The 23,805-nt window shown below is 41.7% G+C and overlaps 1 protein-coding gene across 2 annotated transcripts in view; it reads left to right on the top strand.

The window, feature by feature from the left end:
• Nucleotides 1–8,734: 8,734 nt before the first annotated feature.
• DGKA (diacylglycerol kinase alpha) overlaps nucleotides 8,735–23,805 on the top strand; it is a 221,157-nt gene continuing 206,086 nt past the window's right edge. Inside the window, exon 1 of one of the 2 annotated variants that reach the window (XM_077297576.1) lies at nucleotides 8,735–9,106. The gene's annotated coding sequence lies outside the window, so the exon portion shown is untranslated. The remainder of the gene's footprint in view (nucleotides 9,107–23,805) is intronic. The other variant, XM_077297575.1, reaches the window with a different exon arrangement.

Genomic DNA, 23,805 nt, shown 5'->3' with positions numbered 1-23,805 from the left:
GAGAGGCTCTGGACCGAGGTCTAAGGGGAAAGGTTTCTCCTTGTGGAGAGTGACATAGCAGCTCTGGCTTGTCAAGGTAAGGAGGCTTATCCGACGTGCAATGTTCCTCTGGAAAATTTAATATGCAAATTGCCTCTTCAGAGAAAAAGAGGACTTGAATTCTATTGCGCCGCCTGTTGGAAGTAGCGATCCTAAAAGTTACAATCAACCCTTCAACGAGTCTTGCAATATGACTTAGGATAAATAGCCAAATCAGTATCTCAATTCGCAGACACAGTGTTTCGGGCTGTTGGCCCTCGTCAGTACGAAGCATGAGAACTAATTTGGCTAGGTGAGAGGCTCTGGACCGAGGTCTAAGGGGCAAGGTTTCTCCTTGTGGAGAGTGACATAGGAGCTCTGGCTTGTCAAGGTAAGGAGGCTTATTCACCGTGCAATGCTCCTCTGGGAAATTTAATATGCAAATTGCCTCTTCAGAAAAAAAGAGGACTTGAACTCTATAGCGCCATCTGTTGGAAGTAGAGATCCTACAAGTCACAATCAACCCTTCAAAGAGTCTTGCAATATGACTTAGGATAAATAGCCAAATCAGTATCTCAATTCACAGATCTGCAACGTGTGCACATACCCTTAGAGATTCATTGAGACTACTGAGTGTTTGTTTCTCCTCATCAAGGAGTAGTTTCATCAGTCTCAATTAACTACCTGTCGCTTCTTTTTTTCCACCTTGCTAATAGGTTTGTGTTTCTATACTGGTAGCCAGGTGTAAGAGAAATTCTGAGATGTCTGGGGACAATCCCTGCCCTAATGTAATTATCAAGGCTCTGAACTTCCCACCAAGATGTAATTTGATCTTTATAAATCTTAGGCCGGTTTCACACTTGCGTTTGTAGCAGCTGCGGAGGGCTGCAGACTTCCTCCGTGAAGCCCCGCCCTCCGCCGCTAGCTCCGCCTATTTCTGCATGCGGCCGGCATGTGGCCTGTGTACCTATATTTAACATTAGGTACGCAGGTCGTGCGTATGCGGATGCTTCCGCATGCGTCGTTTTGACGATGCGGAGACCAGCGTAGGACGCAGCTTGTAGCAATTTTTTTTTCCGCATCGTCAAAACGACGCATGCGGAAGCATCCGCATACTGCGGCACGACCTGCGTACCTAATGTTAAATATAGGTACACAGGCCGCATGCCGGCCGCATGCAGAAATAGGCATAGCTAGCGGCGGAGGGCGGGGCTTCACGGAGGAAGTCTGCAGCCCTCCACAGCTGCTACAAACGCAAGTGTGAAAGTAGCCTTAGTGAGTTCCTTAAGGCTATGTGCACACGTCCAGAATTGCAGCGGAAATTTCCGAGGCAATTCTGCAACTGTACCGCGGGTAAAACGCATGTGGAATTGGCATGTGTTTTCCCACTAAACACTAGCGTTTTACAAGCGTAATTAGCTTGCAGAATGCTAGCGTTTTCCAAGCGATCTGTAGCATCGCTTGGAAAACTGATTGACAGGTTGGTCACACTTGTCAAACATAGTGTTTGACAAGTGTGACCAACTTTTTACTATTGATACTGCCTATACAGCATTAATAGTAAAAAGATCTAATGTTAAAAAAAATAAAAAAATAAAAAATCGTGATATTCTCACCTTGCAGCGGCCCCCGCAGCATACTCGCTCCTCGCAATGCTCCCGTTTCCAATAATGCCTCGCGGCAATGACCCCAGATGACGTAGCGGTCTTGCGAGACCGCTACGTCATAACAGGTCATTGCCGCAAAGCATCCCTGGGAACAGAAGCATTGCGAGGAGCGGGAGGGCTGCCGGGGCCGCTGGAAGGTGAAAATATCACGATTTTTTATTTTAATTCTTTTTTTTTTTTTACAGGTATATGGTTCCCAGGGCCTGGAGGAGAGTCTCCTCTCCTCCACCCTGGGTACCAACCGCACATGATCCGCTTACTTCCTGCCCGCATGGTGGGCATAGCCACAAGCAAAAAGTAAGCGGATCAATGCATTCCTATGTGTGCGGAATCCCCGTGATTCCTCACAAAGAATGAACATGCTGCATTTTTTTCCGGAATGTGATTACGCCGCGGAAAAAAAAACGTAACGTGCGCACAAAAATTGCGGATTGCATTCTATTTTTTTTGCGGTTTTATCGCGTAAAGCCACGAAAAATCCAGAACGCGTGCACACAGCCTAAATGCCGCACTGAAAGACAGTGTACTTCTTTTGTGCGAATGATCTGTCAGAAAAAACGTCTTCAGCCTCATTGATTGGTGTCAATGCCTGTTGACAAGAAACCTGCCATATCCTTATCAAAATATGAAAAGAGCAGGGGCAGTACTAAAACCAAGGAATTCAAATGAGTAGTAGCAGCTTGGAATAATTCTAAAAATTAACTTTTATTGGGTAACTATTTAAAAGAACTAAACCCACCAAAGAAACAAACACAAATCATTAGACGATAAAGTACACATGTGCAAAAAGTGCAGAGCCATAAAAAAGTAGCAGATTACCACTAATATACCAAAGAACTTCAAAGAAGCTTAATCCCATCTCAAAACTCAGCAGCGCATATGTGCGAGTTATTTGGGATGAATACTTATCAACACATGCACTAAAAAGAAGCTTTACTCAACCACTATAAAATGGCCTATAACCAAGTGTCCAAAATTAAGCATAGAGAGCCATATTTAACCAGTATGTGGATATAGTTATACTCTACCACAGGGATCCACATTGATCCCTTACATACGAGAGTGTATATTATCAAGGACAGGATTTTTTAATCAAAATATTAAATCCCTGCTTCAACATTCATCATTTTAAACATTCTAGTGGTATCGGAGCTGCCAGGATAAATTGCAGGATGATATTTTATTTTTTCATGGGAACCTGATTTATGTTCTCTTTATCAGGTCGCATATCCATTAGTAGTAGCATTTGACATATATTATACTCTATGCGGGAGCTGCATTATAGTCTATGAGGGGGCTACATTATACTGTGTGTGTGGGGCTGCATTATACTCTGAGAGGGCTGCATTAAACTCTGAGGGGGCTGCATTATACTGTGCGTGTAGGGCTGCATTATACTCTATGTGTGGGCTGCATTATACTCTGAGGGGGCTGCATTATACTCTGAGGGGGCTGCATTGTAGTCTTTGAGGGGGCTACATTATACTGTGCGTGTGTGTGTGGGGGGCTGCATTATACTCTATGAGGGGCTGCATTATACTCTCAGAGGGCTGCATTATTCTCTGAGGGGGCTGTATTTTTCTCTATGAGGGGGCTGCATTATATTCTATCAGGGGGCTTTAGTACACTTTGGGTGGCGGCATTATTCTCTATGAGGGACTGCATTATACTCTGAGGGGGCTACATTATACTGTGTGTGGGGGGCTGCATTGTATTCTGAGGGGCTACATTATACACTATGAGGGGCCTACATTATACTCTGAAGGGGATACATAATGCTCTGAGGGGGCTACATTATATTGTGTGTGTGGCTGCATTATACTCTATGAGGGGTCTGCTTTATACTCTGAGGGGGCTGCATTATATTATATGAGGGGACTACATTATAGTGTGTGTGTGTGGCTGCATTATACTCTGAGAGGGCTGCATTATACTCTATGAGAGGCTACATTATACTCTATGAGGGGTTGCATTATAGTCTGAGGAGGCTGCATTATAGTCTGAGGGGGCTGCATTATACTTTGAGGGTGCTATATTATACTCTATGAGGGGGCTACATTATACTGTGTGTGGGGGGCTGCATTATACTCTAGAGAGGGCTGCATTAAACTCTGAGGGGCTGCATTATACTCTAAGGGGGCTACATTATACTCTATGAGGGGGCTGCATTATATTGTGTGTGTGGGGCTGCCTTATACTGTTTGAGGGGGCTGCATTAAACTCTGAGGGGGCTGCATTATACTCTGAGGGGGCTACGTTATACTCTATGAGGGGATACATTAACTCTATGAGGGGACTACATCATACTGTGTGTGGCTGCATTATACTCTATGAGGATGCTGCATTATTTTCTGAGGTAGCTGCATTATACTGTATGAGGGGACTACATTATATTTTAAGAGGGGGCTAAGTTACACTGTGTGTGGGGGGGCTGCATTATACTCTGATTGGGCTACATTATACTGTGTGTGTAGGGCTGCCTTATACTGTGGGGGGTTGCATTATACTGTGTGTGGTGGGCTGCATTATACTCTGAGGGGGCTGCATTACACTCTATGAGGGGACCACATTATACTCTATGAGGGGACTACATTATACTCTATGAAGGGGCTACATTATACTCTGAGCATCTACATTATACTCTATGAGGGTCTACATTGTACTCTGTGAGGGAGCTGCGTTATACTCTGAGGGGGACTGCATTATACTCTGATGGGGCTACATTATACTGTGTGTGGGAGGGGCTGCATTATACTCTATGAGGGGACTACATTATACTCTATGAAGGGGCTACATTTTACTCTGAGGGTCTACGTTATACTTTATGAGGGGGCTACATTGTACTTTATTAGAGAGCTCCATTATACTCAGGGGGGCTGCATTATACTCTGATGGGGCTAGATTATACTGTGTGTAGGGCTGCATTATACTGTTGGGGCTGCATTATACTGTGTGTGGGGGCTACAATATACTGTGTGTGGGGGGCTGCATTATACTCTATGAGGGGGCTACATTATACTGTTTGTGTGGGGAGGCTGCATTATACTCTGAGGGGGCTGCAGTATACTCTATTAGGGGACTAAATTATACTATATGAGTGGGCTACATTATACTATATGAGGTGGCTGCATAATACTCTGAGGGGCTGCATTATACTCTCAGGGTGGGCTACATTATACTCTGAGGGTGCTACATTATACTGTGTGTGTTTGGGGCTATATTATACTATATGAGGTGGCTGCATTATACTCTGTGGGGCTGCATTATACTCTCAGAGTGGCTACATTATACTCTGAGGGTGCTACATTATACTGTGTGTGTTTGGGGATACATTATACTCTATGAGGGGGCTACATTATATTATATGAGGTGGCTGCATTATACTCTGAGGGGGCTACATTATACTCTATGAGGGGCTACATTATGCTATGAGGGGTCTGCATTATATTCTGAGGGGGCTGCATTATACTCTGAGGGGGCTGCATTATACTTTGTGTGGTGCTGCTTTATACTCTATGAAAGGGCTGCATTATACGTTATGAGGGGACTTCCTTATACTCTGTGAGGGGGACTCATTATACTCTGATGTGGCTACATTATATTGTATGAGGGAGCTACATTATACTCTATGAGGGGCTGCATTATACTCTATTAGGGGACTACATTATACTCTATGAGGGGGGCTGCATTATACTCTATGAGGGGGCTGCATTATACTCTGAGGGGGACTGCAGTATAGTCTATCAAAGACCATGGTGAGTGCATTATACTATATGGGACCTGCATTATACTGTATCGAGGACTATCTGTCCCCATCATTCTTCCTCCGCTTGTGTAAAGAAATTGGGGAACAAGCGCCACACGACTTCAATATTGTTGACCACGCTCATTTAACTGCTTGAACTCCGTGCATCTAAATACAACTGAAATGTTTCTGTGTGATGGTCCAATATGTTAGCATTTGGGGCCCCACTTTAACTTTTGCCCAGAACCCCACTTTGTCTAAAACCTGGCCTGCCCAACACCCCTCCACACAGAATAATTGGCTTTCACACAGTACAACTGACCCGCACATAGCCCTGCAAACAGTATAATTGTTCCCCATTTAGCCCTCCAAACCATATAATTGACCCCCACGCAGCCCTCCAAATAGTATGATGTCCCCAAATAGCCCTCCAACTTGTATGATGGCCCCCACAAAGCCCTCCAAGTAGTATGATGAGCCTAAAAATAGTATGATGACTGCATAAATAGTATGATGGACCCACAAATAGTCCTCCAAATAGTATGATGGCATCGCAAGTATCAGGATGGTCCCCACATAGCACTCCAAATAGTATGAAAGTCCCACAAAGTACTTATTGATTAAAGAAAAATACTCATCTCTCCCTGTTCACCCACTGCTCCTGTCTCTGCAGCATGTGGTCTGCACTGTCGTCACAGCAGTCGCAATGTAATGACGTCTTCGAGCATACTGTGCTGAGACGTCAGGCACACAGGGAGATTGATGATGCCTCCCTCTTCCATCACTGCTTTCAACTGTATTTGCATCCAGAATGTGGACACAGTTAAAAGGATGGGGGTGGGGGTCTGGTGCTGGCAGAGGGGACTCAGGATGTTCCTACACTGTCTAATATTAAAAACCTTACCATTTGTCAGAGTTGACTACAATGTGTATAAGGGCAGACAAAGCACTGGCTCCCGAACTGTGGACACCAGCTATGAGAAGCTATTTAAATGTAATATTCAGCTCAAGGAGGAGAGGCCACGCCCTGGCTTGCACAAAATGCAAAAATAAAAAGAAATTTACTGTTTTATTTTTATTTTTTGCATTTTTGTGTTATTTTCAAAAAGGTAACAGGATATAATGAATCCCACAAGGCTCTTGAACATCTTATAAATGCTTTAGGCTATGAAGGCTATCAAGTATGTTGTGTTTAAAAAGAATTAACATGTACATTCTTCTGGCATTCTACGCTACGAAGATGCGCCACACTATACAATAAAAGTCAATAGGAGGGATAAAAAAGACACCTGGCAATCTTTTTGAGTATTTTTTCAATGTTTTTGCTTTAAAAAAAATAGTGTTTTATTGTTTAACTAGAAATAGGCCCGATGCTATCGCATTGGGAGTGCGGTGAAATTAACATCTGTGTATGCTTAGTGGTGCTGACAGGAGCAGCGGACATGTCTCACACCGTTTGCGCTTTCCAACATATCTGTTCTATATCATCCCTCTGCATTTTTGCTCAGGTGCAAGTGACATACATGTCACCGCTATTCCCGCGCATGCGTAGTAAAGATGCGGCTGATACTGCACCTGCATGGGAATAGCGGAGGCGTTTATGTCACTTGCGCAGGCGCAGTTCGTGGCGCGGTGCCTTATGGGATTCGAGGACGGCGGCAGGAAGTCCCAACTGACAATTATTATATAGGATGGTTTAAAAACAAAAAGGCCTGTAAAAACATGCCCAAATGATAATGAACAAACTTTGAAAAAGCACTCAAGATACAATCAAAAAAGCTATAAAAAACAGCTTTATGCCTACATAGCTATAAAACCGCAGGGAAAAATGACACAGTGTGAACGAACACATCCTTAGAGATAGGCTTATCAACAGCCACATATTGAACATGTGCTACACACGTACCGTGGAACCCTAACCTGCAGCTATTAATTACATGCATGTAGTTTATAATGCATTTAAGTGTTTGAGACATAAAACACTTTGAAAAGTTTCAAAATGTTTGCGCTAGTTGAGGATGTGCAAAAAATTTGCAACTTTTGGAGGGAGGAACTGGGGTGGGAAGGAGGCAGGGCCGGACTGGCCATCTGGCAAATGTCAGAAGGGCCTGTCTGGACATGGGCTGCCTTGACTGCTACGTTGTTAACAGAATTGGTGTTCTCAAGATACCCATACTGTTAGGAGTTGTGATGGAGCACAAAGTTGCTGACTTCATCCGTTAACCAGCAGGCCACGTGTATCATTAGAAATATTGGTCTTGTAGAAAATCTTTCTTTCCTCCATCCAGGGTAATATATCCCATCTGGTTCATGGGGACGGGGACAACATGGGCCTGTGTGATTTCAAATGCCAGGACTGAATTTCAGTTTTACACCTGTGGATTCCTATTGAGGAGCACAAAGAATTGACATGCTGTGGAAAAAACACCACTGCGTTTCCACGCATTTTTTTCCGCACCATGTGCACTTCGGATTTTGTTTTCCATACGCTTACATGGTACTGTACAACGCATGAAAAACAGCTGCAGATCCACAGTGTCAAATCCGCTGCGGACCCGCAGCAAAATCCATAACGTGTGCACATAGCCTTAACCTCTTCAGGTTTCCAAAGAAAAGCACCTAGTGTTTAAAAAAAAGAGACCCGAAAAATTGATCAGGAATCGTCAGATGTTCCATATTCTACAATACACATCGAGGGGAAGGTATTAAAAGGTGGCTTGGGGTCTTTCTGAACATTTTTGCTTCAAAAACTACAAGGAGTTTATTCACTTATTATTTTTAAGAAAAAAATTGGAAAACGTCAGTAAAAAAGATGCTGCAAAAGAGTTAAAGAAAAAAAGGAGGTCAAAAACGTTGAGAAAATGCTGAGCAAACGTTTCAAAAAAGCAGCTTCAGGGTTACAAAACCAAAGGGAAAACTGAGTAATTCCCAAAGCGTCTCTAGCTTGAAAAATTGACATTTTTGGCCACCAGAAAAAGACGTCGAGTGCACATATATGCACAGTATGGCTGAGGCCACCTAGCAGGAGAACGGGGCCGGCCACCATCATGTATCATAATGGACTATCCATATGTGAGGTAAATGTTTATTCTGGAATACTCAGCCCCTCCAACTGTGTATCAGCAGGGAATTCAACGACCCCCGCCATGATTTACTACATGGAGTGAGAAGAAGGCGGCAAGAAAAGCCGCAGCAATGTCTGTGCCAGTCTGTGAGGATTCCCCAGTATTATGAGCGCAGCTCTGGCGTCATCAGCAGCAGCGGGGGCTATGGCTGCTCCTCCTGCACAGTACAAAGCTCATGTACAGTAGGCAGGGATTCCTCCAGCTCTGCTATGTCAGTCACCTCACAGATGTGTTTGTCAGGGGAGAGGCCTCCTCACAGAGGGTGTGAGCTGCTCTCTGGAGTCTCTCCAGCTTTCTGACTAAACCTGCTTTAATCTTCCCCCTCAGTAACATGTAACCATTATTGTTAGTTACATTGGTGAAGTTTCACTTCCTGGCAGAGACTTCATCTGGGCGACATATTATTACTTTTATTCGCCGCCCCCTGGGTGTCTTACCCTGTTCTGGGCTTTTTTATCTTTTGTTTTTGTGGCCACATCCTGTGTGACAGAAGAGCAAAGGAGAAGACACGACAGTCCCCAGTGAGGAGGAGCAGCCCGGGGTGCACACAGGTAAGCGCCAGGCAGCTTGTGCTCTCGTGGGGCTTTTGGCCTAAAAGCTGCACAGAGGGGCGGCTGCTGCTGGGGTCTGGCAGAGCAATAGTTAATCTAATCATTGCAAACATCTGCTTAATGGAGCTACTGCTCACCAGTGGCTAATGGTTGGGAATGGAGCTGCAAGTTCTCCTGTTACCTGTATGTGTGAGGCTGGGTGAGCCATGGGTTTCTATGCAGGATAAGGAACATTACAAGGCAACAGATCTGAGTTCTGGAACTACAAGTGTCAGCACTTCCCGCCTGTGCAAGCTTGCTGATGCTGCAGCTCTGTCCATTATGTACAGTATGCCTGACCTATGGCGGGCGCTGTCTAAGGTTGGCATGCAATCGTTATAATTGCATGAGGTTTGGATTTTCAGGACTGTTGTGTCACAGACTCATCTATTCGTGTGTAGTATCGTCACAACAGTCACCCCTGGATTTTCCTGGGGGTACAAGGAGTGGGACCGGAGCAGTCCGCAGATCACATTTACAGAGGGTGATAAGGGTGATGCTTCTGATTGGACAACCCCTTTAAATTCACACGATAAGTATTGCTGTATGAGCAGAAAGCATTGCATCCTAACTAGTGATGAGAGAACATCCTCAGATATTGTGTTCTCCGAGTATCTCGGGCGTGCTCCAGTAATATGTACTCGTCCCTGTGGCTGCATGATTGGCGGCCAGACAGCTGCAACACATGTGGGGATGGCCGAACAGCCGCAAACCATGCAACATATTACTGGAGCGCGCCCGAGATACTGGGAGATCACGATATCCGAGCGCACTCCCTCATCACTAATCTTAACGTTCTAGAAATGCGGATGGGATTTATAGAGATTTTGTGGACACTGTTTTGTTTTTTTTTACGCAGCATGAGTTGACCTGTGGTGCATTTTTGAAATCCGCAAAATGTCAGTTGCAGTAAATATGCATGTTATTTGCAGATTTTCCTCGCAGAATTCAATAAGATGATCTAAAAGTAAAAAAAAACAAAAAAAAAAACACCCGCGTGTAATCCGAAAATGACTATCAATAAAGTTTTATCAAAACCAAGTAAAAACAAAGCGGTTTCATTTAAAACAAGACATACCAAAAAAGAGAGAAAAAAAACTTGTTAAAAAAATGTGCTTAAAACCCAAGTGAAAAAGAAGAAAGTAACCTCATATAGTCTGATATGTATAACCAAGTTGGTGCAGAAATGCTTCAACATCAAAACTCACCAAATACTCATTGTGGGCATTTTTCCCTTTGCTTTTGCTCTAGGATAAATGCACGTGATGCTGGCTTTTCGCGAGCATTTGAGTGTGGCGAATCTATAGAGTTATGCTGTGTTCGATAAGCAAATAATGTTAAATATTACATCTACATGTGTAATTACAGAAATGTCAGTTCTTTCTACAATGCATGGGATGAAATCAGTCACCAAAAAGATGCAGAAAACCTAAATTAGTAGATACAGACAATTTTGACTAGTGCACACTGTGCACCAATAGCTGGAGGGGCACTAATTCTGGAAGACCTCGTAGCTCATGGTAGCCCATTGATTCCAGTGGCCGGTGGTGGAGATGTGGACTTGTCAGCAGTTTCCACTAGCTCTATCTTACAGGTTCCAGGAGGTGCACAAACTCCTTCAGAGGGTTCTTCACAAATTGTGAAATGTCTTTGGGCAGAGAAAATGACGTTGGTGAGCCACTGTCTGGGGCATGCACAGGGTTTGTAAATTCAGAAACTGTAGCGTCCATTGTCTAAAGTATAAAATGCTGTGTTTGCCTTGAAGCTGGAAAAGATTGTGCAAACTCTCGTAGGGTTACTCTCATCATTATCTGAGTCAAATTGCTATTTAGTAATTCACTTATTAAAATTCCTCTCCTTATTAAAGAACAGTATTATGTATTTTTGTTTATTCCTCATTGCCTAGGTTACCTCTGCAGTGTATCAGTGGAGGCTGGTTTACTAAGTAAGTAGTGCAAAACTCTTTCCAATAGAGCTTGCAAGTGCTGCGCTGACACTGTGCAGATGGCCCAGATTCAGTGTCCCTGCTATCCTCCAATGCTGCAGAAGCAAAACTGCGTCATATAATAGTATGGGAGAGCACGCAGTGTGGGCCGGTGTCTGAAATGTCAGCCAAAGCGGAGAACTCCCTTTCCCTCAGCGTGTAAGATGTCAGGGAAACTGGCATAAGAGAATAGAGAAAGAACCACTCCAAAGAAGTGCACACCACTGTATAACTATATATAAAAGGCAAAACTTTAATTGATACAAAAGTTAAAAACACTTAAAAAAATGCATGTATGCAACAACATCCCCAGTGATCCTGCCACAAAAAATCACAAAGTATAATGTATATACAAAAACTGTACCACAGACTGTATATAGTAATGATAGAGAAAAGACCTTGAAAATAAATAATGCCAAGTAAATATTATGCCCGGTATAATATGCACCAATGAGATAAAACGGCCGTAATGAACATGACAATATATATACGCTCCCTCAAGTATATACCCCAAAGAAGTCCAAAATGGTAATGGACTATCAATGATCGCAGGTTAGCAACATACATAGGGTCAAAGAGGGATCCGTATTATATCAAAGGCCATAAGGCACAAGTAACAAAGAATAGAGTAACAAAGAGTAACTGTGCCAAAGTAAACTCACGCCGCCTGAAATAGGCCAGAGTAAGCGGAGCCAATGTATAGCGCAGCCGAGATGAAAAGACGCTGCCACCGGGGAAAGAACAAGGTCAGGCAGAGATCAGCATGGGGAGAAGCCCAACGCGTGTCGCCGTTACAAGGACGGCTTCGTCAGGGGAAGGATGTCAGGGAAACGGTGCAATTCTGCAGACGCTTTTAAGAAAATTGGTTTAAGTAATGTGTTCAGAGAAGCATTGTGAACTGTGCATAGTTATCACATGTATTTTATTCTCGGTCTCCCATTTTGCAGCCATTGTGAAAATATCTAATATTATAGATGGACACCTGAAATGTTTTAGGATGCCCGTGAAAATAAGTGAGAGGATCAGTTGTTATCGGTGGACACTGACAAAACTACAAAGTACTGCTGAACAGTCCCTGGGGGATTACTTGGCAACAAGACAGAAATGTATTCTGTAATTATTCATAAGCAGATATACCGCAACCTGTTTATACCTGCAAGTCTTCATAAGACATACACTGGAGCTCTCAGGACACTTCTCTTTCCATTTTTATCCCTAATCCTGGCCTTGTCTGACACCCGGCCCCAATGCAGAGCTAGTGTCAGCCAGTGCCGGGGGCACGGTTACAGCCGTGGCTCTGTATACTCAGAGTGGTGACTGAACCCGCACCGCCCCCATGACTGATACCCAAATGCCAGGGGGTATAAAGTTCATTTTCTCTCTGCAGCGGTCGCCGGGCAGGTTAACAACGCTATTAACATACACATTAAGTCCATATCTGCAGATTATTAGGGTTTTTTGTGACAGATTTCCTTTAAACACATCAGGTTCCCTTTAAGCACATCAGGATATAAACTAAAATGCTCCAATAGAGATCTTAACATATGTTTGGAATTGAAATCTGGTACATTAGAACGTTGCAGTTCTCTTCTTTAGACTTGTAGCTGGTAAAATGAATTTGCTCTTCCTTTATGTTGCTTCCCTTCTGCCCTTTTCAAGGATGCTGGCATTCATCATTGCCCAAGTGACATATCAGGATCATAACCTTGTGCCAGTATCCCAGGCCGTCTGTAATGGAATAGTGGAATGCGGCAGCTCTTGTGTCAGTGTTATGCCTTCACTTTGTAATGAGGATTTCATCATTAGTGCTTACAGTACACTCACAGATTGTCAGTTTTTTCATATAAAAGTCTTCACTCCTAACAATTGACAGATATCATCTTTATGTTTCAGTAAAAATAATATGTAGTTGTTTAGTGTTATGTTTTGTTCACGAGGATTTTGACTTGTATTCCGCACTGAAATTCTCATGCATTCTCTGCATATTTCGCCTTTCATTAATTTCAATTAGAATTTAAATTCCTTCATAGATTATTTAACACTGATTTTTTTTTTTTTAAATCTGCATCAGGGAAGAAAAGTAAGTGTTCTCTTTCTAATAAAGAAATCTTGTAGCTGCATAGAAGTTAGGCCTAATGAATGAGCCTTAGGCTAGATTCACATTAATACATTGTTGTCTGCCAAGCACTACATCAGTGTTTCTGTCATAATCCCCCCAAAAACTATACTGGACTGGAGCTCCAACAGAGCCAGCCAAAGCCATTCATTAAAGGTAGACCTGTCACCTTTGCTTGCCCAGTAAAACTGAGTTAAATGCCAAGAAAAAAATAAATGAGTTCCTCTCATTTTGCCACTTTTATCTGTTTTTAGCCTAGTCATTCTATTGGAGAAGTATTCATGTTTTTATTTTAGAGAGCAGTATGTGAAATCTCTGCTTGCAGACCAGCTGCTGGTCTTTTTTTCCATTCCTTCCCAGAAGTTGCCAAACACAGCTTGGAAGCATCTGAAAATGCTAGACCATCTGGTGAATAATAATAATAATAATAATAGGTGAACTGTGATTGTCAGCATCTAGAAGAGAGGGGTGACAGCATACGCCCCCAGAAGGACTCTGCAGACAGAGATTTCACATACTGTGCTCCAAAAACAAGAAATATGAACATCTCTGCAATGGCGTGACACAGCGCAAAACGAAAAAGAGAGGCAGAATCAGTGGAGCATATGGATTTTTACACGGTATTTAACTCGTTGGAATGCAGTATTTTCGGTGATATAGTGCTCCGTGGAGAGCACTGTATTAATGTGAACATAGCATTATCCATATTCTGATCTATAGGAGAAACACAATTTCAGCCTTGGATGTCTGACACATTTAAGGTGGTTCTTTAGAAGGCTAGGGCTACACGGCGAGATGTTACAGCTATTCTCAGAAAAGTCACGCAACAAAAACATGTATGTACAGTATTTTGCCTGGGACTATTTTGGAGCTGTGATTTTTCTGTTAATAAAACTGCCAACATGCAAATAATTTGCATATCGCATGTGACTTGCCTTGAAGTCTATGGCAAGTATGTCACGTACGATTTGCGACAAACAACAGAAAAAAAACAAGCAAAAACATTGGGACTTGCAACATGTGACTTCCAACATCGTAGTCGCGGATAGCAACGTGACATGATAGGAAGTCATAACATCCAATGTTATGATGAGTAGCCCTAGCCTAATGAGTTGTTCAGTATTGAGCCTTGGGACTCAAGCAAGCTAATGCAAGTTTTTACAATTGTGAGATGGGGTTTGTATGAATGATTTTGAAATCATTTGTTCCCCCTTCTGTCATACACTTTACATTTTTGTAGCCAGCACCTACCTTCTTACATTAGGGGATGTACTGCCAATAAATAATTGATTTAAATGAAATTTACAATTAAGACTAAATTAGTATTTTGTTGTGTGATTCCTGGTTGTTAGTGTCATGAAAGTTACTGAAGCACATTTAGGCTGTGGTCACTCTTGTAGTCCGAGTACCATGCCCAATGGCAGTACTGTGAGTAGTTTTTTGAGCCAAAGCCAAAAGTGGATTAAGATGGAACGGTAAATATAAAGGAAAGATTAATACTCTTTCCTGTTGGAATACACGTCTGGTTTTGGCCTTTAAAAAAAATTGCATGTGTATTTATAGTCCAAGGATACATTCTCATGGTGGACTCAATCACATATTATAGGACACATGGGAAAATGGCACCAGTTTTTGCAAAATCCTGACAGTCTGGAAATAAAATGCAGCTTGGCCTTGTAGGGTGAATATACTCTAGGGTTTTAGAAATGATGATTTTTATGTCCAGTGCAATAATATAGTGCTAATAAACAGGTCTAGTCTAACTGCAAAACTGGAGATACCTGGTTCATTTTTGTGAAGTAGTAGCTGTTGAAGAGTTAATATCCCAAATTTGGTACTGTGTGATGAAATAATTGCTGGACAAATAATAATGGTTCCTTGTGAGCTACAACTACTTTTCTGTAGAAGTACAGCAGATCTTAAGAATACTTCAACTCACCACTATAAGAATACGTCAACTCACCACTAGAGATGAGCGAATTTGATCAGGTCAGGGCTTATTTGGCAAGCTTTAGCGCTTACCGAATAGGCTTCAGAGGGAAACCGGCTTCCTGGATCGCTCCGGCTGATCAGCTGTTCGGCTTCGCAGCTGTGTGACAGTCAGGACACATGCATGGAGACCCCAACAAACAGGCTCTCTATGCATGTGTCATGACTGTCAAACAGCCGCGACACATGCAGCTTCGGCGTTGATGAGCCAGAACGATCCAGGAATCCGGGTTTCCTCTGCAGCTTATTCGGTAAGCGCTATAGCTTGCCGAATAAGCCCTGACCCGATCAGATTCGCTCATTTCTACTCACCACCCATTTACAGAAGGATAAACGCAGTGTAGGAGGGGATACATATTGTGGCTGTGTGCGTCCACTTTCTTGTTAGATCACAGGTTACGTTTTTGCTGCATTTTTTTCCTCAGGCAAAACCTGCTCTCCATGCAGTAAAGAATCTGCTTCCAAAAAAGCAGGTTTTGCTGTATTTTTAGTGCTGAGTTTTTGTTGTCTCTTGTGCATGTTGACAAAGTTTAGTGGACTAAAAAAAACATAATTTAACTTCCTTAGGTTTTTTCACCAAAAAGCAGCAAAAACTGATATCTTAGTTTTTTGCTGCGTTTTTACACGTATCCATTGTTTCCTATGGCTGAAAAACAAAACACTGAAAGAAGTAACATGCTGCAGTTTTCAAAAACGCAGTTTTCCAAATCAATCAGGAAAATAAAATCTATGTGTGTGCATGAGTTTTCTGAAATCTCAGACTTTGCTGGTACTGTAAAATACAGCTTTAAATTTGCATTAAAAAGCAGAAAAAAATGCAACTTGTGAACACAGCCTTATATAGCTGCTTCATAAACATAGGTCCTGTATGGAGTCAACCAGTGAATAGGTGCCCTCATTCATCATTGCTTCAAAAGGAACCTGTCAGCTGGTTTTTACACCTAAACGAATGTCATCTATGTAAAGTCCATGTAATGTTGGTGACGTGCATATCGCTGATTTTATAAGATTGTGCCACTGTTTTATATAAATCCAGAAGTAAATTTTCATGCAAACAAACCGCAAATGCAGCTGCACCCACAGCTCTACGGCCTTTTCCCCTGCCTGCTACCGGCCTCCTATCCGTTACAGACAGGTCACTCTTCTCTCTCAGCTGCTCCCTCCCCTGAGGTCTTGTGCAAGTGAGGATTCCCAGGGCGGTGCATGGGCATAATAATGATAGTTCGGCTATTGAACGTCATTAGGATGTTACTGAAAACGCGCTACTCCTGGGAATGAATACTCCGCTTTCACAAGATTTCACACGGGGGAGCAGGTCACAGAGAAGAGTGACCTGCCAGTCAGTGATGGGCTGGTGGTGGGCAGGGAGAGAGGCCAGAGAGCATTTCATGCCCCCTGCACTTGCAGCTCATTTGCATGAAAATCCACCAAGGAATTTCTGTTAGAACAAAGGCATGGACTTATAAAACAAAGATATGGGCTTCGTCAACATTGCAGGGACTTTACATAAATGGCGTTAGTTTGGAGTCTGAAAACTGCTGGCCTGTTCCCAGCTGGAGTAATAATTGTTTTAATAGTGACTTCTTTCTTTCTGCTTTATGCATTTTTTTTAATTTGCACCTTTTTTAAGTGAAATTGCTTAGTTTCATTCTGTTTCTTTTGTTTTGGCCTTATAGTTGCGATTATGGTTATCTAGATGTTTTATTATAAAATGTGTCCAGTTTTTCTGTGCACAGTTGAATACTAATGTGCCACATTTTAAAGGATTTTGAAGCTTTCCAATATGAAATGCCTCAAAAAAAGCAAAAGACAAAGCTAAAGCTTTTTTTGCGTTTGCACAAAATTCACCAACTTTCATGAGCCATTCTTAAGAATTTTGTGAAAAATCTGTCTACAAATAATACAAGACAAAAAAAAGAAAAGCCACTTTAAAAAAACAATCACATGATGAATGTGCTTTACGGTATACTGAACATTGATCACTAGTAAAAAAGACATTGTACATTTATTGACCATACTCCAAAAAAAGCATGTATATCAGTATATTTTAAACCATCAGCACGAGTATTCTGCTGACAAATCCAGGTTCTACCCTCCTTGTCCCAGATAAAACCACTGTCTCTCTGCTTCCATAGTCTCCCTGTACGAGCAATGAGACTATGGACCTTTGGACTATGTGTCCAATGGTCAAAGTAAGCAGACAAGTTATATCTGATAACGTTCCTTGGTGTTGTAAAGTAGTAGACATATTCAGTCAGAGGAGTCGATCTTGAGCAAATGAATGAAATTGTCAGTTAGAAGACTTAATACTGGGGTTGTAGTGATTATTTTATTGTAAGATCCTAAATTTACTATGGTCATAGACCGCTACGTAAACCAGTAGCCAATGGAGTGGCCCTTTTTTTTAAATCATACAATGTCTAAGGAAATGTCAAATTAAGTTTGATGCGGATAAATGTAAAGTTGTGCACTTGAGCAGAAGAAAAAGTATAATATTATGTACCAAACAGTGGAACCCTGGGTAAAACACTGAAAAATACTTGGTGATATTGTTAAACTGTAAACTCAACTTTAGGTTCTATTGTCAAGACAAATAGCATCATAGGTTCTGATGACAAGAAGAAAGTTTGCCTGTATGCAAATCACCAGTTAGGCACACTTAGAATATTGTTTTTCAATTTCAGTCTCCAGTGGACATAGATGAACTTGAGCGGGTGCAGAGAAGAGTGACCAGTGTTACTAAGGAAACGGGTGGACTTCAATACCAATATAGGTTATCAAAACTTGACTACTTGAAAAATGACAACTTTTTTATTATTAATATACAAATATATGAACGGACAGTACATAAGCGGTTTTGTTTTTAGGCCTTTAATCATGACAATAGGTATCATCTACATCTAATGAAAGGAAATAAAGTTTTAACATCATCATAAACAGGGACTCTTTAATGTAGAAGCAGTGAGACTGTGGAACTCTCTGCCACACAATGTCTTGATGGTTGATTGATTGAGCAAGATCAGGAGGACCTGTAGGCCTTTCTTAGAAAATATATTATAGGCAATAGGTACTAGATTTAAAGAGATGAAACTTTGATCTAGTGATCTTTGACAGTTGTGATATTTGGAGTTAGAAACAAATTCATCTCCTAAATATGGGGCATTTGGCATCATTTTTTTCTTTCTTCTGGAACAACAAGGTAGAAATAGAGGTTGAAATTGATGAAATTTTTGTTGTTGTTGGAGAAACGGGGGATTTTTTTTTTTTCAATCTTTTCAACTATGTATACATACAAGTGCTTCTCACCAAATTAGAATATCATCAAGAAGTTAATTTATTTCAATTCTTCAATACAACAAGTGAAACTCATATATTATATAGAGTCATTACAAACAGATTGATCTAGTTCTGTTAATGTGTTTATTTCTGTTAATGTTGATGATTATGGCTTACAGCCAATGGAAACCCAAAAGTCATTATCTCAGTAAATTAGAATACATTGTAACGCCAGCTTGAAAAATGATTTTAGAATCTGAAATGTTGGCCTACTGAAATGTATGTTCAGTAAATGCACTCAATAATTGGTCGGGGCTCCTTTTGCATCAATTACTGCATCAATGCGGCGTGGCATGGAGGCGATCAGCCTGTGGCACTGCTGAGGTGTTATGGAAGGGCAACAGGGCAGATAAGTACACCTGCGCAGGAGTGCGATGCCGGGGAACTATGAAGCAAGTAGGAGGGCAGCGTATATGAGTTTCACTTTTTGTATTGAAGAACTGAAATAAATTAACTTTTTGATGATATTCTAATTTAGTGAGACGCACTTGTATATACCGACAGTAGCTTAAACCAGTTAGGTATTCCATTTTCCATTTTTCTGTTTGCATGGTGAAGGAGTGCTGCTACTTTTCCCCTCAATTTATAGCACTTTGTATAATAATTTATATGACTTTGGGGCACATTGATATGGTACATAATTGTATTATGTTTTTTCTTACTTTTATATGCAACAAATTTTTTTACTCATTTCATATACCAGAAAAAATGGAGTAACTAATCCATCCAAAAAGTAGTAATTTTTTCTGAAACAAATATTTAATAAAAATTGCATATAACAATTAGAACAAGTATGCAGACAAAAGCATACGCAAGATGCAGGTGTTAATATAGTGTTATATGTCACATACAGTGCCTTGCGAAAGTATTCGGCCCCCTGGAACTTTTCAACTTTTTCCCACATATCATGCTTCAAACATAAAGATACGAAATGTAAATTTTGGTGAAAAATCAACAAGTGGAACACAATTGTGAAGTTGAACGAAATTTATTGGTTATTTGAAATTTTTGCGGAAATTCAAAAACTGAAAAGTGGGGCGTAGTGATGAGCGAATATACCGAGTATTTTTTAGTGCTCGGAGTGAGGATTGCAGGATTGCCTGGTTGCTAGGCAACCCCCACATGTACTTATGCTGGCTAACAGATGTAAATCATTCAGCTGCGGCAAGAAAAACTAAAACTCTGAGCACTAAAAAATACTCGGAGGACCCCCGAGCATGCTCGAGAAATCTCGAGTAACGAGTATATTCGCTCATCACTGGTGGGGCGTGCAATATTATTCGGCCCCTATACTTTCAGTGCAGCAAACTCACTCCAGAAGTTCATTGTGGATCTCTGAATGATCCAATGTTGTCCTAAATGCCTAATGATGATAAATATAATCCACCTGTGTGTAATCAAGTCTCTGTATAAATGCACCTGCTCTGTGATAGTCTCAGGCTATGTGCACACGTAGGAAATGTGGTGCAGAATTTTCTGCACTAAATCTGCATCTGCAGATTTGATGCAGTTTCTGTGCAGTTTCTATGCAGTTTCTATGCAGTTTCTGTGCAGTTTCTATGCAGTTTCTATGCAGTTTCTGCGCAGATTCTATGCAGTTTCTATGCAGTTTCTGCGCAGATTCTATGCAGTTTCTGCGCAGATTCTATGCAGTTTCTGTGCAGTTTCTATGCAGTTTCTGTGCAGTTTCTGTGCAGTTTCTGTGCAGTACAATGTAAATCAATGGGGAAAAAAAAAAGCTGTGCACATGGTGCAGAAAAATCTGCAGCAGAAACGCTGCAGAACTGCACAAAAGAAGCGACGTGCACTTCTTTGAAATCTGCAGCGTTTCTGCGCAGATTTTTCTGCACCATGTGCACAGCTTTTTTTTTTTCCCATTGATTTACATTGTACTGTAAATCACAGTGCAGTTCTGCAGCGTTTCTGCAGCAGAAAAATCTGCTGCAGTTCTGCACCAATTCTGCACTTAGGCTACGTTCACACGATCCTTTTTTTCGTCCTTTTTTTTTCAGGTCCTGTTTTGAAAAACCGCAGCTGAAATCCGCACTGATTTTTAGCTGCGGTTTTTGATCCTTTTTCTTCTGCGGATTCCACTGCGGGTTTCCAACTGCAGTTTCCTATTGGGGCTGCTGGAAACCCGCAGCAGAATCCGCAGAAAGAATTGACAGGTACTTCTTTTTTCTGCAGGCAAAACCGCTGCGGATTTGCCTGGGGAAAAAAGGATCGTCGGCACAGCGGGTTTTGTTTTCCATTGGGTTACATTGTACTGTAACCTACATGGAAAAAAGCTGCGGATCCGCAGTGCCAAATCCGCTGCGGATCCGCAGCAAAAACCGCAGCGTGTGAACATACCCTAAATCTGCATCGTGTGCACATACCGTCAGGGTTCTGTTTGAAGCGCAGAGAGCATCAAGAAGACCAAGGAACACAACAGGCAGGTCCGTGATACTGTTGTGGAGAAGTTTAAAGCCGGATTTGGGTACAAAATGATTTCCAAAACTTAAAACAAACCAAGGAGCACTGTGCAAGCGATCATATTGAAATGGAAGGAGTATCATACCACTGCAAATCTAAAAAGACCTGGCCGTCCCTCTAAACTTTCATCTCTAACAAGGAGAAGACTGATCAGAGATGCGGCCAAGAGGCCCATGATAACTCTGGATGAACTGCAGAGATTTACAGCTGAGGTAGGATAGTCTGTCAATAGGACAACAATCAGTCGTACACTGCACAAATCTGGCCTTTATGGAAGAGTGGCAAGAAGAAAGCCATTTCTCAAAGATATCCATAAAAAGTATCATCTAAAGTTTGCAACAAGCCACCTGGGAGCCACACCAAACATGTGGAAGGAGGTGCTCTGGTCAGATGAAACCAAAATCGAACTTTTTGGCAACTATGCCAAACGATATGTTTGGCTTAAAGGCAACACAGCTCATCACCCTGAACACACTATCCCCACTGTCAAACATGGTGGTGGCAGCATCATGGTGTGGGCCTGCTTTTCTTCAGCAGGGACAGGGAAGGTGGTTAAAATTGACTGGAAGATGGATGGAGCCAAATACAGGACCATTCTTAAATAAAACCTGTTGGAGTCTGCAAAAGACCTGAGACTGGGACGGAGATTTGTCTTCCAACAAGACAATGATCCCAAACATAAAGCAAAATCTACACTGGAGTGGTTCACAAATAAACATATCCAGGTGTTAGAATGGCCAAGTCAAAGTCCAGACCTCAATCCAATCGAGAATCTGTGGAAAGAGCTGAAAACTGCTGTTCACAAACGATCTCCATCAAACCTCACTGAGCTGTTTGCCAAGGAAGAATGGGCAAGAATTTCAGTCTCTCGATGTACAAAACTGATAGAGACCTACCCCAAGCGACTTGCAGCTGTAATCGCAGCAAAAGGTGGCGCAACAAAGTATTAAGTTAAAGGGGCCGAATAATATTGCACGCCCCACTTTTCAGTTTTTGAATTTTCACAAAAAATTTACCTTTCGCAAGGTACTGTATATGTATTTGGTTGGGAAGAGATAATAATATATAATAAATTCAATAGAATATAGTTACTAATACAGTAGGAGGCCCTATATTACTAATTGTATGCTACTAATTCAGTAAACAGTAGGAGTCAAACATGTTTAGATTGCCCGCATGACATTTATGCCAGAACAAAAACGCACCATGTAAGCACATTAGTAAGATAATTCATTGTGACTGCACTGAGAAACTATAATGATCTCTGGAAACAAAAACTGCAAACATTGATTCTTAAAATCTCTTACCCAGCTGTCACCCACATGGGTCAAGTAACTAAGCAGCCCCAACGCACATTTTGCTTGGGCTTCCTCAGGGGGCTGATGTATGAATTGTAGTTCTGGAGTTTCCATAATATTCCATAATACACATATTTAGGCCCTTTCTATATAGGGCATACAGCCTAAAAACAATTAATCCTTAGATTATGAATTCTGTTTTGTGGATATTGTTTCAACATTTTTTACTCGGCTGGAATTGTCCCTAGCAGCTCCAATGATTTAACTGAAGAGCAAAATAAATGGAAAAATACAGTATATATGATTCAGAGCACCTCATGAAGCTGCTAGTGTTAGATATATTATCTAATACTATGAACATCTGCTTTCAGATAAGACGGTTGTAAAAACTGCATTTAATATGATTACACCAAAAAGCATATGGCTAAAAATACAGTCTAATAACACAATAATGTGAAAATATATTCACAAATTAATTCTACTTTAATTCAAAAAGTAAAGAGATGGTGCAGAATGTGCTGTACCCAAAAGGAGAACGCAGTAACTTTCCTGTTATATTTAATGTCCCTTCATGTTCCTGTTTTCCAGGTAAATCTAGGCCATGGCCACTGCCAAATGTATGTTACCATTCTGCGTGACCGATGTGTTAATCATACACTTCAAAGCTACTTGTTCCAAAAGATTTCATTTTGGGCAGTAGCAGGGCTTTTGCCTGTTAAAATCACAGCAATTTTATTAGCATGTAAATGTCTGGAACTGGCCTTGACAACACCCAGTAGCCTTCATGGCAGCAGAGTCAGTCAGTAAATGTACACTGACTCCAGCTGCAAAATAAGAATATTAGACGAAGGTGATGTTGATAAAAAAAAATCGTGATAATACCATTTTATAATGGAACTGGAGTATGGAAAAACAGAAGACTCAGAAGTTTGGCTTCCGCAACCTGTAGTCATTGTGGCTATGAATACTTCTTTGTGTCTAGCTTTTTGGGTTAGTTTCTGTTAATACACATATTAATTTTACTACTCCACCACTAATTAACTCAATCAGGTTCTCAAGTCTTCTATGCAGCATTTGGATTACACATGGATGGCACGCATGGGCTCTCTTGTGTGTTTTATTTTATATCTTTCTACTGATCCATTGACCTGAATGGGCTTGTTTCATCCATCACTTGGATCAAAAGCAAACATGTTGTTAGGACACCTCCAGCGCCCCTGCAGTATCCTCTCCTTTCTCTCTGCAAGGACACCGGTGTGTGTACTTACCCGTCCCTGCTCCCTCTGCGTCTGTCTGCTCCCAGGAACTGCACGTGGCATGCAGGACTCCTGGGAATAGGCTTAGGGCATGCGCGCTCCCTGATTCTTAAAGGGCCAGTCTGACCCACCCTCAGGAGCTCTAGTGAAGAGTCCGGTGCGCGTTCAGGTACACCCCACCAGACTCTCCACGGACTGTGGTACAG

The sequence above is a fragment of the Ranitomeya variabilis genome, chromosome 3, assembly GCF_051348905.1.
Source record: "Ranitomeya variabilis isolate aRanVar5 chromosome 3, aRanVar5.hap1, whole genome shotgun sequence".
NCBI classification, from domain to species: domain Eukaryota; kingdom Metazoa; phylum Chordata; class Amphibia; order Anura; family Dendrobatidae; genus Ranitomeya; species Ranitomeya variabilis.
Note: the sequence above shows the minus strand (reverse complement) of the source record. Positions and strands in the feature narration are given on the sequence as shown.